The sequence below is a fragment of the Triturus cristatus genome, chromosome 3_2 (assembly GCF_964204655.1).
Source record: "Triturus cristatus chromosome 3_2, aTriCri1.1, whole genome shotgun sequence".
Lineage (NCBI taxonomy): Eukaryota > Metazoa > Chordata > Amphibia > Caudata > Salamandridae > Triturus > Triturus cristatus.
The window spans coordinates 1,131,027,496-1,131,041,721 of NC_140584.1; the positions used below are offsets into that span (position 1 = coordinate 1,131,027,496).

At 48.9% G+C, this 14,226-nt stretch overlaps 1 protein-coding gene across 8 annotated transcripts in view; it reads right to left on the reverse strand.

Moving 5' to 3' along the window:
- The window catches only part of PAFAH1B1 (platelet activating factor acetylhydrolase 1b regulatory subunit 1), a 480,612-nt gene that overhangs the window by 104,342 nt on the left and 362,044 nt on the right, over positions 1-14,226 (reverse strand). The window lies entirely within an intron of this gene.

Genomic DNA, 14,226 nt, shown 5'->3' on the forward strand with positions numbered 1-14,226 from the left:
TGCCAGCATGTATGTAGCAATGCAATCAGCTGAGTGACCCCTACATGAGTCTTGGGTCTTATTTTTAAATGCAACTATTTTATCACTGTCACTTTAGCTTTCTCCACCAACTACAGTATTTAAAAAGTAAACATTCACATTTATATGAAAAATAATGGCAGACTGGTGCTGCAAAATTCAACCAGTTAGCCTTGGTGTTGAATACTCTTGCGACTAGACCCTGTGGACCCAGTTCAGGTTTACTCAATTAGGTCCATTCCCTACATCCGAGGAGCTTATAGGACCATCTATACAGCTTTCTTCACTAGCTCTTAACAAATATACTACACTTGTGTGAAATCTTTTTGTTTACAAATATTGTGCATGCTGAGGCCTGGCTTAACAGTGCAGGTGTCTGCAAGACCTATAGATATCAATTTTGTAAAATATATTGGACCCAGCCTTGTGTACTTCCCAGAGGATTATTTGTCAAAACTCAAACAACTGACACTATTTTCTAACATTCTGAATCCTATTGAGAGTTTACACTGAAAAGCGTGAAGGATTAGGTTACATATAAAAAAAAAAAAATCTTAGAAAGACACATTTTTTACTTTTTTCACTGCAGAAGAAAAATGCTTTAGTCAAGACTGGAAATGCAAGCCAGTTCCATTTGCTTTGCCAATGGTTGTTTAGGAGTTCTTGAGTGTCTCATGAATGGCGTCTGTCAAAAACTATTCTCTGATACGTGCAACTGCTCGCCTACACTACCACATGAGAAGATCTGGAATATCATTTGCGCCTCTGTAACCAATTAGGGTTTGTCTGGACGCTTTATATAGTGGACCTAAACGGGGTGCACTGTGTAAAGAGCCAGCTTTGTACAAACACCAAAGGACAAGCAAAACAAACAGAGCCTAGAACACCTGCATAACCCCCACATGGCAAACTACGCATAGGGATCATATAGTACCAGATCCATCCCTAGTTCATCGAAACGGGGATGGGTGTGGCCCACTGGCCAACAGAACACTGACTGATGGGCTAGACAGGCAAACTAAACTGCAAAAGGTGGCTTGCAAAAGAGACAACCAAAGGAATGAACCGTTGGCCATTCCACCAACATCGGGAGAGTATTGTAATCGGATGACCCAGAAACGCAAACCTGGGGTTAAACACCAAAGAGGATACAGAACGGCAGAGCTATTTAGATGGACTTTCCATGCTTTAAAGAAGCTACTATGGACCGTCAATGGCGTGGAAAGAAACCGCTATATAATACCCCAATGAGGGAGACCGGGAGGTACACACACTGGGCGTTGGTACATTCTTGTATTTCTAATGGACAAACCCATACCTTGAAATATTTTCTAACTACATTCTGAAAAATGTGTATGAATATTTATGTAGCCTGATAAAAGCATTCCATTTTACCAATCATGTTTTTGTTTTTTAAGCAATCAATATGAACGCAGATTGTTTGAAGGGCCTACTGCCCGATTACACACTTGAATTTTCCTTCATTAACTCAAGGACCTCCTTCCATTACATTGACCTTAGGTCACAGTAGCGGTATTGTCGGCCATCATCAAACTCAGCTGCATTGGACACCGTGAAGAAAAACCCAAGGGTCCAATCCTATTGTCCTGAACACTAACTCTTTAATATGAAGATGGGTCTCCACCCTAAACAAAGATTACTCACATTCCAAAACTCCAACTATACTCCCCATCTTATCGGTAAGGTATCCTGATTTAGTAACTGCAGTCTTTAATGACCACTTCAAAAACCTCCACTTTTTCTACTGCACACGGTAGTTGCATGTATGAATTCTTTAAAGTTAACTTTATTATCCTGCTCTATGGAATGCAAATCAGAACTCCTTTTCTTCATGACCATTTTTAGGTCTGCTTTTCTCATGCTAAAAAGAGGCTTTTAACCTACCCCCCTTGTAAGAAAAGAAGTTACTTACCAGTAACAGTTATCCAGTATTTGTATCTTTCATAGATTCACATGCTTGAATCCTTCACCACCCTCGAAGTGGGAGTCCCACAGCATTATAGTAAACCAGTATGTATAACAGAAGCTATAATGGCAATAGGCCATCAGTTTAACAGCCTATGTCTTTTTTTAAAAAGGACCAAACTTGAACTATAACTAAGGCTCCCCCCGTTTTCACTGATTTTTACAGATAAATACAGACAGAAAGGAATATGCTACTTACCAGTATGCATCTGTTCTTGGCATGTAGAGCTGCAGAGCCACACACTTAGGATAGTAGATCGACATCTGGTGTTGGGCTCGGATGCTTGCAGGTTGTTGTGGTCTTCGCAAGAAGTCTTTGTTCACGAGATAGGGGACTCCTCCCTTGGACGACAGTGCGCATGGGCATCAACTTCATCGTTCGATTGTTTTTCGCCATGATGGGAAATTATGGAGTTTGTAGAAAAGAGAGAGATGTCCATGTGTGATGTCTAAGACAGACAATGCTGGAACAGATACAGGTCCCGGGGAAGTGGGTGGGCGTGTGTGGCTCTGCAGCTCTAAATGCCAACAACAGATGCATACCGATAAGTAGCATATGCCGTTCGAGGCATATGAGCTGCAGATCACACACTTAGGATAGACTATATAGCAGTATCTCACCTAGCGGTGGTCACCTGTATCGGTTGCAGCAGTTTGGAAAAAAAATTTAAGGACAGCCTGACCCACAGAAGCTTGCTGCTTTGCTTGCACGTCAACACAATAGTGTTTAGTGAAGGTGTGTGTTGTAGACCATGTGGCTGCCTTACAAATATCTAAGGGAATGTTTCCTAAGAATGCCATGGAAGCCCCTATTTTGCGTGTGGAATGCACTCTAGGGGGAACCGTTAGTGTGCGTTTAGCCTTGTGGTAGCATATTTGGATACATTTAAACTATCCACCTCACTATCCCAGATTTGGAAATGGGGTTGCCTTTATGTGGTGGAGAGAAAGCAACAAACAATTTTTTTGTTTTGCGGAATGATTTGGTTCTGTCAATGTAGTAAAGAAGGGCTCTTAACGTCTAAGGTATGAAGAGCTCTTTCAGCTACCAAGTGTGGATTTGGGAAGAACACTGGTAACTCTACTGATTGGTTAAGATGGAACGGAGATATGACTTTTGGAAGGAATTTCGGATTTGTTGTAAGAACCACTTTGTTACGGTGTAATTGTAAGAATGGTTCTTGTATGGTTAAAGCCTGGATTTCACTTACCCTTCTGAGGGATGTGATAGCGATAAGGAAAGCCACTTTCCATGTGAGGAACTCTAGTTCGCATTTATGCAGAGGTTCAAATGGGGGTCCCATGTTGTCTTGTAAGAACAATGTTTAGATTCCACACTGGAGAGGGTGGTAATGTGGGAGGAATAATCCTTTTTAGTCCTTCCATGAAGGCTTTGATCGCAGGTACTCTAAAGAGTGATAAGTGTTGTCTATTTTGTAAGTAGGCTGCTAATGCTGCTAGGCGGAAACGTATGGATGAGTATGCCAAATTATATCTTTGCAAGTGCAGTAAGTAGCAAATGATGTCCTGGATGGATGCATCTAGTGGGTTTATATGATTGTTAGAGCAATAAATGGCAAATCTTTTCCATTTTGCAGCATAGCAGGCTCTAGTGGTAGGTCTTCTGGCCTCCTTTATAATATTCATGCAGTCTGGGGGCAGGTTGGAGTAACCGAACTCTAGGACTTCAGGAGCCAGATCGCCAGATTCAGTTGACTTGGATCTGGGTGTCTGATTTCTCCATGGTTCTCGGTTTTTAAGGACGGGGCGAGACGCAGTTTTTGGTGTGGAACTAGCGAGAGTACCAGTAGTGCTGGGAACCAGGGCTGGCGTGCCCATGTGGGAGCTACTAGGATCAGTTTGAGACCGTTGCCTGAGCTTGCGTACCACTAATGGAATGAGTGGGAGAGGCAGAAAAGCGTACGCAAATCTGCCTGACCAATTCATCCATATCGCATTGCCCTTTGACTCCGGGTGGGGAAACCTTGCAGCGAAGGTTGGGCATTTCGCGTTTGTGTTTGGCGAACAGATCTATGTCTGGTTGGCCCAATTGTTGGAAAAAGGGCAGGAGGACTTGGGGATGTAGTTCTCATTCGTGAATCTGTTGAGTTTGTTGACTTAACAGATCGGCAATTTGATTGTGAACCCCTGGAAGGTGTTCTGCAAGTAGGTATATCTTCTGGGGAATGGCCCATCTCCAAATGTTCTGTGTGAGCTGGGACAGCTGGAGAGAATGTGTGCCTCCTTGTTTTTGTATGTAGTACGTGGCTGTCATGTTGTCTGTCCGTATGAGGACAGTTTTGTTCTGGAGATGTAGTTGGAATGATTTTAGTGCTAAGAACACTGCTAGCAGTTCCAGGTAATTGATATGGAGCACTTTCTGTTGAGTGGTCCATTTGTCCTGAGTGGTGTGGCCGAGGAGATGGGCACCCCATCCTGTAAGCGATGCGTCCGTTGTCAGCACTATGTGTGGAAGAGGCTCTAGGAACGGCCGCCCTTTGGACAGGTTTGTTATGTTCCACCATTTCAGAGAGCGATGTGTGCGGCTGTCTACCAACACCAGATCTGTAAGTTGTCCGTGAGCTTGGTTCCACTGACGTGCTAGACATTCTTGCAAGGGACACATTTGAAGTCTTGCATAAGGCACAATGAAGATGCATGACGCCATCATGCCTATGAGTTGCATGAACACTCTTGCTGGAAGGGAGTATTGGACTTGAAATTTCTTGATAAGAGCTTGTATATTGGTTATCCTGGCTATATATTGAGCTTGTAAGCATTTAAATCTATAACAGATAAATAACCATAAAGGAAAAAACGTAATAGACAATACACCACAGAATGATATGCACTGGAATTTAAATATGAATAAGCACCTCTATGTAAAGCGGTTCAACTTATTGAAACAGATGGCACAGAGCTGGCTGGCCTACAGCTGTGTCTCTGCGTTGTGCTGATTCCAGGCAGCAGTGCTGCGTAAATGTGTGAAAGCTCTTCCACATCCCAGTACAACATATCTTCTCTAGTGGAACACCTAAAGACAGAGCAGCTGAAGTGGACACAGCTCTTGTTGAATGTGTTTTTGCTGTCGCTGTTAGTCATCTGTCAACTCTGGAGTGGCAAAACTGAATTGCTGCTGAAATCCACCTGGTTATTGTGGTTTTCGTAACTGCAGCACCTTGATGAGATGGACTAAGATACTAGTTGATCTGTTGTGCGAATATTCTTTGTACGATGGAGACAGAATTTAAGACATTGCTTGATGAAGCGATCTTTCGGCCGATGATGCCGGATTAGGGAAAAATGACCGCAGTATGATATGTCCATGGAGATGAAATGGAGTAGGAACCTAGGAATGAATTTTGGGTTTGTTTTGAGCAGTTCGAACTCTAATGAAACACAGAAAAGGCTCTTGCGTTGCTAAAGCCTGAAATTTTGATGACTACTTGGGGAGGTGAGAGCAAGTAATAGAGCTATCTTATACACGAGGGATTTTAACTCAGCTCTGTGAAGCACGAAAGGCTGTGTCATAAGCTGCAAGAGTACCACATTTAGGTGCCACTCAGGGGGGGGGGGGGAAGGAGGATCTCGCACTGGCAGGAAAGCCATGAATAGACCTTTTATAAACTGTTTTACCACTATAGTAGAACCGGGAGAGACTGCGCTGATCTGTAATGTGAAATAGCAAACAGGTGAAATTTAAGACCCGATTCAGCCAGTGAGAGGAGATAAGGCAGGATCGGTTCTAGAGTTGCTTCGAGCAGGTGTAAATTACTCTGGTGACACCATAAACAGAATCTTTTCTATTTCAACTTGTATGTTTTATTGGTGTCTTCAGTTCATGCTTTGGATAACATCTCTCTACATTCCTGCGTGCTGTCAATCTCGAAACTCATTAAACTCGGGAGCCATGCGTGTAAGTGGAGAGGGGCTGGCTCCGTATGGAAGATCTGGCCCTGGTTCACCGTCAGTGTTTGTGGTGTTGGTAGACGAATGAGACTGGTCTCTGACAGGAGGAAGAGCTCCTTAAACCAGTGCTGCCTGGTCCAGTTTAGAGTGATCAAGATGAGGCAATGGTGCTTCATTTTGCTGAGAATCTTTGGGATTAGTGGGAAGGTGGAAAAATGAAAGCACAAGTCCCGGACGTCGCTTACAAGGGGCATTCCACCACAACCCTGGAAGGGGATATTGACATGTATAGAATTGACATTTTGTGTTGCTATTTGTCGATTAGAGATCCAATGCTGGTTCCCCCCCCCCCCCTCCCCCCTGTTGTAGCCGATCCAGCTCCAACTCGTGGCAATTCTTTGCCTCTGCTGAATGTCCAGACATGTGCTCGCCCTTCAGGAATATCTTGTGGGTTATGAGCAAACTCCAAAGCACTTGGCCGTCGTAAGACAGAATCAGCGATTTGGTACCTCCTAGTTTGTTGATATAATACATGCTGGTCATATTGTCCGTACAGACCAGCACAGAAGATCCTGTGATTAGTGGGAGAAAGATGGCTTTCAGCTTCAGGCTGTTGACGTCCACAGATCTGACATGCCGACCACCTTCCTTGGATCTGTAGGTCCTTTAAATGGCCGTCTCAGCCTTCTAGTGAAGTGTCCGAGGGGATTATAAAATCAGGAACCAATGGCAGAAACGTGAGGTCTTGAGAGAGAGATGAGATATACGAGACCACCACGTTGGAACTTCTATCGTCCTTGGGGCTATGGCTATCAAATCCTTGAAGGCTCCTTCTTATTGAAACCAATGGAGTTGCAGCTCTTTCTGTAATGGCCTCATCTTGAGGCATGCAGGCGTAACTAGGTTGATTGTAGAAAAAATAATTCCCAGTAGTTGCGACCTGAACAGCCTCACTGAAACATACTCTTTAGTTGATATTTTGTGAGCCAAGTCTTCTAGTCTCCTTTGTCAGAGAAGTTGGAATAAGTAACAGAGGGGCAGAGGCCCTCAGATCTGCTGCTTGAAACTGGAGAATCAGAAGGGTCTGAGCTGAAGAGTTTGATGTGCATTTCCAAAGGCCTGACCAGTAAATTACGCCTTTTGCAATATCTGAAACTACAGCCCTGTGGATCAAATCTGCTTCAAAAGGACTAAAGAGTGGACTCCCTGCAGGCTACAGGTTAACAGAGCTCTCCTGGACCATCACCACAAATAATCCCCAGCCTGGAGTACTATCAGTGGATTTGTAAGGGTTTTGTCCAAGTGAATTGTGGGAATTCAAGTCCCACAGATTCCAGAACCTTGGATTGTGCGTTAGATACTTTGGGACCTGCAAGAAGAACTTCAGGAAGGACTTCTAACAGGGGCCAGCCTGCTGGAGGGGCCTGCACAAGACAGGTGTGAGATCCTCCAGACAATTGTTAAATGTGAATGTGTCCCTGTCAAACGCAACAACATGACCAAAAGGGTCACTGTTGGTTTCTAAGCACTAGAACGTGACTAATCGGTATTGGATTTTTATATTGTGTCTTAAATATTTACTGAATTGGGTTTTAAATGCTTTACATACCTGTCTTTGAAGTTAAGCCTGCCTGCTTGCAGCCAAGCTACCAAGGGTTGACCATGGAAAATTATTCCAAAGACCTATTCTGAGCCCTATACTGTGTTAGTGGCCTTATTGCCAGTGGCAGATTTATATTTGCCCCTACTAATAATCCACTTTCCAACAGTATCTCTATCATAAGCCATATCGATAATCTTAGACTGAACTTGAGGCCTGAATGAGGCAGCCTTAAGCCATTCTTGCAATCTTAAAACCTCTCCACCCGCAAGCTTGCGGAAGCCAGTGGAGGCAATGTCCATGGTGCAGTCTATTACCTTTGCGGAGGTACACTCTCCTTCATGTAATATTTTCCTGGCCTCAGTCTATCTTTAAGTATTAGGTCAATGAGGGAACCAAAATACGACCACATTTGTCTCTCATAGCTCCCTAATATAGCGGGGGAGTTGGCAGCACAGTGATAGCAGGTCAGGAGTAAAAACATTTGCCTATGTTATCTGAGCGATGTCCTTTGTCTGGTGACGCAGATATAGGTGCAGGTGGGCTTTTGGAGCCGCTTGAGAAATAACGGAATCCAGTTTACGATGTCCTGTTAGGCATGCAGGGTAATCCTCAGGTACACTGTACTTTATCAATATGAGGCAGCACAGCCATCACTATAGCAGGGTTTTATCATGATTTCCACACTTTTACTAAGTCATCCTGAGCCCTGGTCACCCCCATTTTTAGGTCCTGCCTGAGCCAGCGCGCATGCGCTGCTCTGCGAGGCTTTTAGTAAGGGCTTTAAACTCTGAACACATGCTCGTGCGTGTGCTTTTTTTGTTCACAGCTATTGGCCTTTGCAGGAGTCTTTCGAAGAAAGACAGCACGCAATTGGGCAAGGCGGGTGCATGTCACACCTTTGTATCCGCCCACGGCCTGTTTGCGAGAGCAAGCATCAGCGACATCTGTTCCCAATGATTGCGCCTGCGTCTCGCGTTAATTGGAAACAGAGGGCACTCGCACTGACCCTGGCTTTTTACAGCGCGCGCACCACTCCCGGGCTTGTTATATTTATCAGAGTCTCAGAGGATATATAATTCGACCACAAAAGGACATGCCCTCAAATACTTCAGCAACAAATTTAACTCAAAAATTCCTTCCACAGACCCCCACCGTCACTGGTGCTTGGTGTCCTGAAATGTAGTGTGATGTAAACAAGCGCTTGCACAACTTCCACAGAGGTCAGACGAGAGGCTGTTGCGGGGTTTGGCGTGCTTCATGCACAAAATGCTTTGTATAGGGTCGGTTTGGGAAACACTGCCACTATCGACCGGTCGAACAAGTTACTTACCTTCGGTAACGATACATCTGTAAGAAACATTAGTTAGTTAGATTCCTTACCTTAGGATATCCCCAGGCGTCAGGCTGAGTCCAGAAAGATTTTGTCAGCAATACCCTTGCGCGTCGCTAGGCGTAGTCTGCGGCTCCGCGTCCGTCGTCGTCATGATCGCCAGGATGACTTTGGAGTACTTAGACACCGCCCTTGCGCGCGGACGTCAGTTCTTGTACATAGCTTTCCGTGCCAGGAACGCAGAGCCATGCAAGAAACCGACACTGGTGCCAAGAATCTAGGGCCCTGAAAGGGATGACCTTAACCCTAGATGTCAGTTCGAAGAGCGGGGAGGATGGGTGGGGCAGTAAGGAATCTAACTAACGGTTTCATACAGATATATCGTTACCGAAGGTAAGTAACTTGTTCATCTGCAAGAAATACGTTAGTTAGATTCCTTACCTTAGAATAGATACCCCAGCAATACCAACCCCGGTGGTGGGTCTGCGAACCAAGATCACAACAGGAAGTCCTGGAGAACGGAACAGCTAAAGAAGCAGTCTCTCCGGACTTGGCTTTCCAGGCAATAATGCTTGGCGAACGTGTGCAGCAAGGCCCACGTTGCTGACTGACAAATGTCCTATAGAGGGACTCCACGTCCCAGGGCAGTAGTAGCCGCTGTGGCCAGAGTGGAATGGGCCTTCAGCCCCACAGGAGGTTCCTTCTTAGCCAAGGAATAACAGGTCTTAATGCACAAAACGACTCACCGAGAGATGGTTCGCTTGCCTGCCCCTTTTTAGCGCCCACGTAGCCAACAAAGAGTTGGTCGTCCACCCGGAACTGTTTTGTGCGGTCCAGATAGGACAGCGCTCGTTTTGGGTCCAGACGGTGGAGCCTCTCTTCCTCTTTCGAGGGATGCGGAGGCGGAAAGAAGGTGAGCAATGTAACAGACTGGCCGCTGTGAAAGGCAGTTACCACCTTAGGGAGAAAGGAAGGACGAGTCCCGAGAACAACCTTGTTCGGATGGACAGAGAGGAAGAGCGGCTTAGAAGAAAGAGCCTGGAACTCACTCACCCGTCTGTCAGAGGTGATGGCAACCAGGAAAGCAGTGTTAAGAGTCAGCGCACATCAGATAGGTCAACACCAGGTTCAAATCCCACTGAGGCATTACAAGAGGGACCGGAGGAAACTTACGAGTAATGCCCTTAAAGAATCTAGCAACAGGGGACTTGAAAAGAGAAGGCTGATCCCTTGAGGGTGCCCAGAGCAGAGCTCTGCTGGGCCAGGGAAAGCAGCAAGAGGAGAACTTCAGAAAGAGGGGCGGAAAGGGGATCCACAGCCTTTGCTGTGCACCATGCCACATATGTATTCCACCTGCAGGCGCATACCGTTTTAGTGGAGGGACGTCTGGCTGCCAGAATGACATCACAGACTTCAGGAGGCAAGTCAAATGGCATCAACTGTCGCCGCTCAATCTCCACGCATGGAGGTGAAGGCTGGACAGGTTCGGGTGGAGGACTGTCCCCTGCTGCTGCGACAGAAGGTCCTCCTGAAGAGGCAGTCGAATCGGGATAAAGGCTGAAAGATCGGAATCAGAGCCTGAATATCCCGAACCCGTTGTTCTGAAGGATAGACCCGAAACTGCGCCGAGTCCAGAACCGCTCCGATGAAAAGGAGCTTCTGGGAGGGACTCAGATGCGACTTCGGCACGTTGATGGAGAACCCCAGCAAATGCAGGAGGTTGGCCGTAGTCTGGAGGTGGGAGACGACTGCCTGGGGCGAGCCCGCCTTCAACAACCAGTCGTCGAGATAGGGAAAGACTGGAACCTCTGATCTGCGCAGATGAGCTGCGACCGCCGCCATCACTTTCGTGAATACCCGAGGGGCACTGGTGAGGCAGAAGGGGAGCACGGTAAACTGAAAGTGCTCGTGGCCTACCGTGAACCGCAGGAAACGCCGGTGGGCCGGCAGGACGGGGATGTGGAAATATGCATCCTGCAAGTCCAACGCTACCATCTAGTCTCCAGGGTCTAGGGCAGCCAGAATCGGAGCTAAGGTGAGCATCCTGAACCTCTCCTTCCAGAGGAAGGTGTTGACGCTCCTGAGGTCCAAGATTGGGCGTCGGTCCCCTTTGCCCTTCTTGGGAACCAGAAAGTAGTGGGAATAACCCCGACCTACTTCTGGGCCAGGAACGCGCTTGGTGGCCCCCTTGGCCAAGAGGGCCGTAACTTCCTCCTGCAGAAGTTTCAAGTGATGCCCCAACATGCGGTGGTACTGCGGTGGCATGGCTGTAGGGGTCGCCTCGAAGGGGAGGGAGTTGCCCCTTCAGACGATTTGCAGCACCCACCTGTCTGATGTGATGGTACGCCAGTGGAGCAGGTGATGGCGAACCCTGCCTCTCACTGGCGTGGAATGGGCCTGAAAGGTGGGACTACGAAGGCTTTGAGGCAGATGCTGCTGGGGCAGATGTGGGCTGACCGGCTCTGTCCCCTGGCTCCGCCTCGGCGGAATCCACGAACGCGAACGCGTTGAGACGGGGTCTGCGGCATGTGGCTAGACGGACGTGTGGGGGCGCCCCTTCCTTGGCCACGAAAGGGGCTTAAAGCTGAAGTTTGCGGGCGCGAGCCGAGAGGCCCAAGGACTTTACCGTAACCCTGGAGTCCTTAAAGTGCTCCAGCGCACTATCTGCTTTGTCGCCAAAAAGGCGACGGTCATCGAAGGGCATGTCCATGAGGGTGCTCTGGACATCCCCGGAGAAATTCGTGGATCTCAGCCAGGCGTGGCAATCACCCTACCTAGCGAGTCCGTGGTGTCGAGCCCACATCGAATGGAGTACCGTGCTGCATCCCCGCCTCAGCAGGAGCCTGGGCGAGCCGTGTCCTGGCCTCCTCCGGACACTGGGGCAGCACGCCTGCCACCGTATCCCACAAGTACTGGGTGTAACGGTCCAAAAGGCACGCGGTGGTGATAGACCGCAACCCCAAACTGAGGGAGGAAAACAGATTCTGCCCAAACTGTTCCAACCTTTTGGATTACCAATCCGAAGGAGCGGACGGGACGGCGGTCTGGGATGTATAGGATAACCAGGCTCTCAGGGGTGGGGTGCACGGACAGAAAGCTGGGGTCACCCGGTGCGGAGCAGTGGCGCCGGGCCACGTTCCGGTCCACAGGAGTGACTGTGGAGGGCTTGGACCAGGTGCCCATCAGAACGTCGGTCAGTGCTTCATTGAACTGCGGTAGAGGCTCCGAGGAGCTTACTGGCAGTTGAAGCACTTCAGTGACGTTAGTCATCACAGCAACTGCAGGGAGCTCCAGATGAAGGGCTTCGGCAGCCCTGCGCAGCACCACAGAATAGGTGGCACCCTCCTCCGTAGCCACGGAGGGAGGAGAGATGAAGCCAGTGTCAGGGGAGGTGGAGGCCACTGGCATCCCCCAGCTCTTCTGCCCAGTCCTGGTCAAACTGGCACTGCTGTGCCAGAGGGTCCTCAGACCTCTCCCAGTCGTCCTCATCAGACTCCTGGTAGACCGGCTGAAAGGTCGGAGCCGGGCGGTGGATGAATTGCTCATCTACCGGCGCCGCTCCGACGCCAGACCGGGACTGAACCTGGGGACGACGACGTCCGAAGACAGCGCCGGGGTCGTTAAGGTCGACAGTGATCCATGCCTGGCTCCAACGGGGGCCTGCAGCATCAGGACCGAAGTAGACGGTGCCGGGGCCGGAGCCGCCGGCTCGCTACGCCTCTCAATCGGACCTGCGGGGCCCAAAGGCGCGCCGGCTGGCCTCGACAGCGGAGCGAGACTCCTCATGGCCACAAGGAAGTCTCGGATCTCCTCTGGAGTCGCATTAGGCCCAGGGACCGGAGGGTATGGGGCCCGATGTGACTCCTACGGGTGGTGCCACTCGAACCCTCAGCCAAGCGACCGGAGTCAGAAGAGCGATGTCGCCGCTTCGACTTCTTACTGTGCCTCGACTAATCGGAATGCGAGGACTTCGATCCCGATGAGCAGTGATGGCTGCGGCTCCGCGACCGGTCCCTCGACCTCCTCCTCGACCGAGACCTTGAGCGGCACGGAGCCGACTGCCGGATCTCGAGCAGCTTGCGGGACGCTTCCGCCTAGCCTTCAAGGTCCAGGCCCGGCAGTCGAGGCACGACTCGGCATCATGGTCGCCCCCAAGGCAGTAGAGACACCAACGGTGGTGATCCGTGACCGACATCAGGCGATGACAGGCGTCGCGCGGCTTGAAACTGGGCATCCCTACCGGCACCATAAGTCGGTCGACTCGAAAGAGGAACCAAAAAAGTTCAGTCAAAAAGTGACTAAAGGGTATGCTCTTCCCGGATCTGCGCTTACTGGCGTGGAAAAAAGAATAACTGACGTCAACGCGCGAGGGCGGCGGCTAAGTACTCAGACGTCATCCCGGCAATCACGGCGCCGAACGCGGAGCCGCAGACGCCTAGCGACACGCAAGGGTATTGCTGATGAAAAATCTTTTCGGATTCAGCCTGACGCCTGGGGATATTCTAAGGTAAGGAATCTAACGTGTTTCTTTCAGATAGATCTGCACCTCTCATGCTCAGATTCTTGGCTTTTGAGTGTTAAGCTCAGGTATGTGTTACTGCAGACATATAGACAATCTCTGTCTACAGCCAATGGTAAAGTTGTGATCATTCACCTCACTGGACTCTGAGGCGGATGTTTAAAGATGTCAGCTGGTTATCCAGAACTACAGCCCCCAGGCACTCGAGAATGCTGAGAATTGGCCTGTTGAGGCTTGATCGCCCGTGGTTCATCACACCCAACACTATCGGAGCTCCTCTCGCTCTCTCATTGTGTCACTTTCTGGCTCTACCTTCAATCAAACACAACAACCACACAGTACTTGACAAGGGGCGCAGGGGTGACCCCAACTATTGAGGGGCCCCCACCCTTCAGGGGTCCCTATGGAGGCCAATGCATATCTGAGTTGTATGGAAGACGCAAGGGCCCCTCATCACATTTTGCAGGGGGCCCCATCATTTTATGTTAGGCCGCTGGACTCACTATCCTGTAAAGCGGTATCTGTCACCTTTTCTACTCTGCACGCCTGTCGGGGTGGGACGACATTCAGTGGACCCAAATAAGTCAGTCCTACACCCCTCAACTCCCTCCTTGAACGTCATGAGTTAAGTAAAACTGTGCAAACATGTATCCTCCAAATGATCTTCGCATCCCCATGCCTGTGCACTGAGCTATTCTACATGTTTAGTGCACACTCAAAATCTCATGCGTGCCAATGCATGACAACCCCCACCTTTACGACAACCCCAGACCAAGCAGACAGCAAATCATACATGAGCGACCCACCCTGGGCTGCCTCTAATCAGAATATTCCAGCGCTGCGAAGTCACGGCAGTGGTAA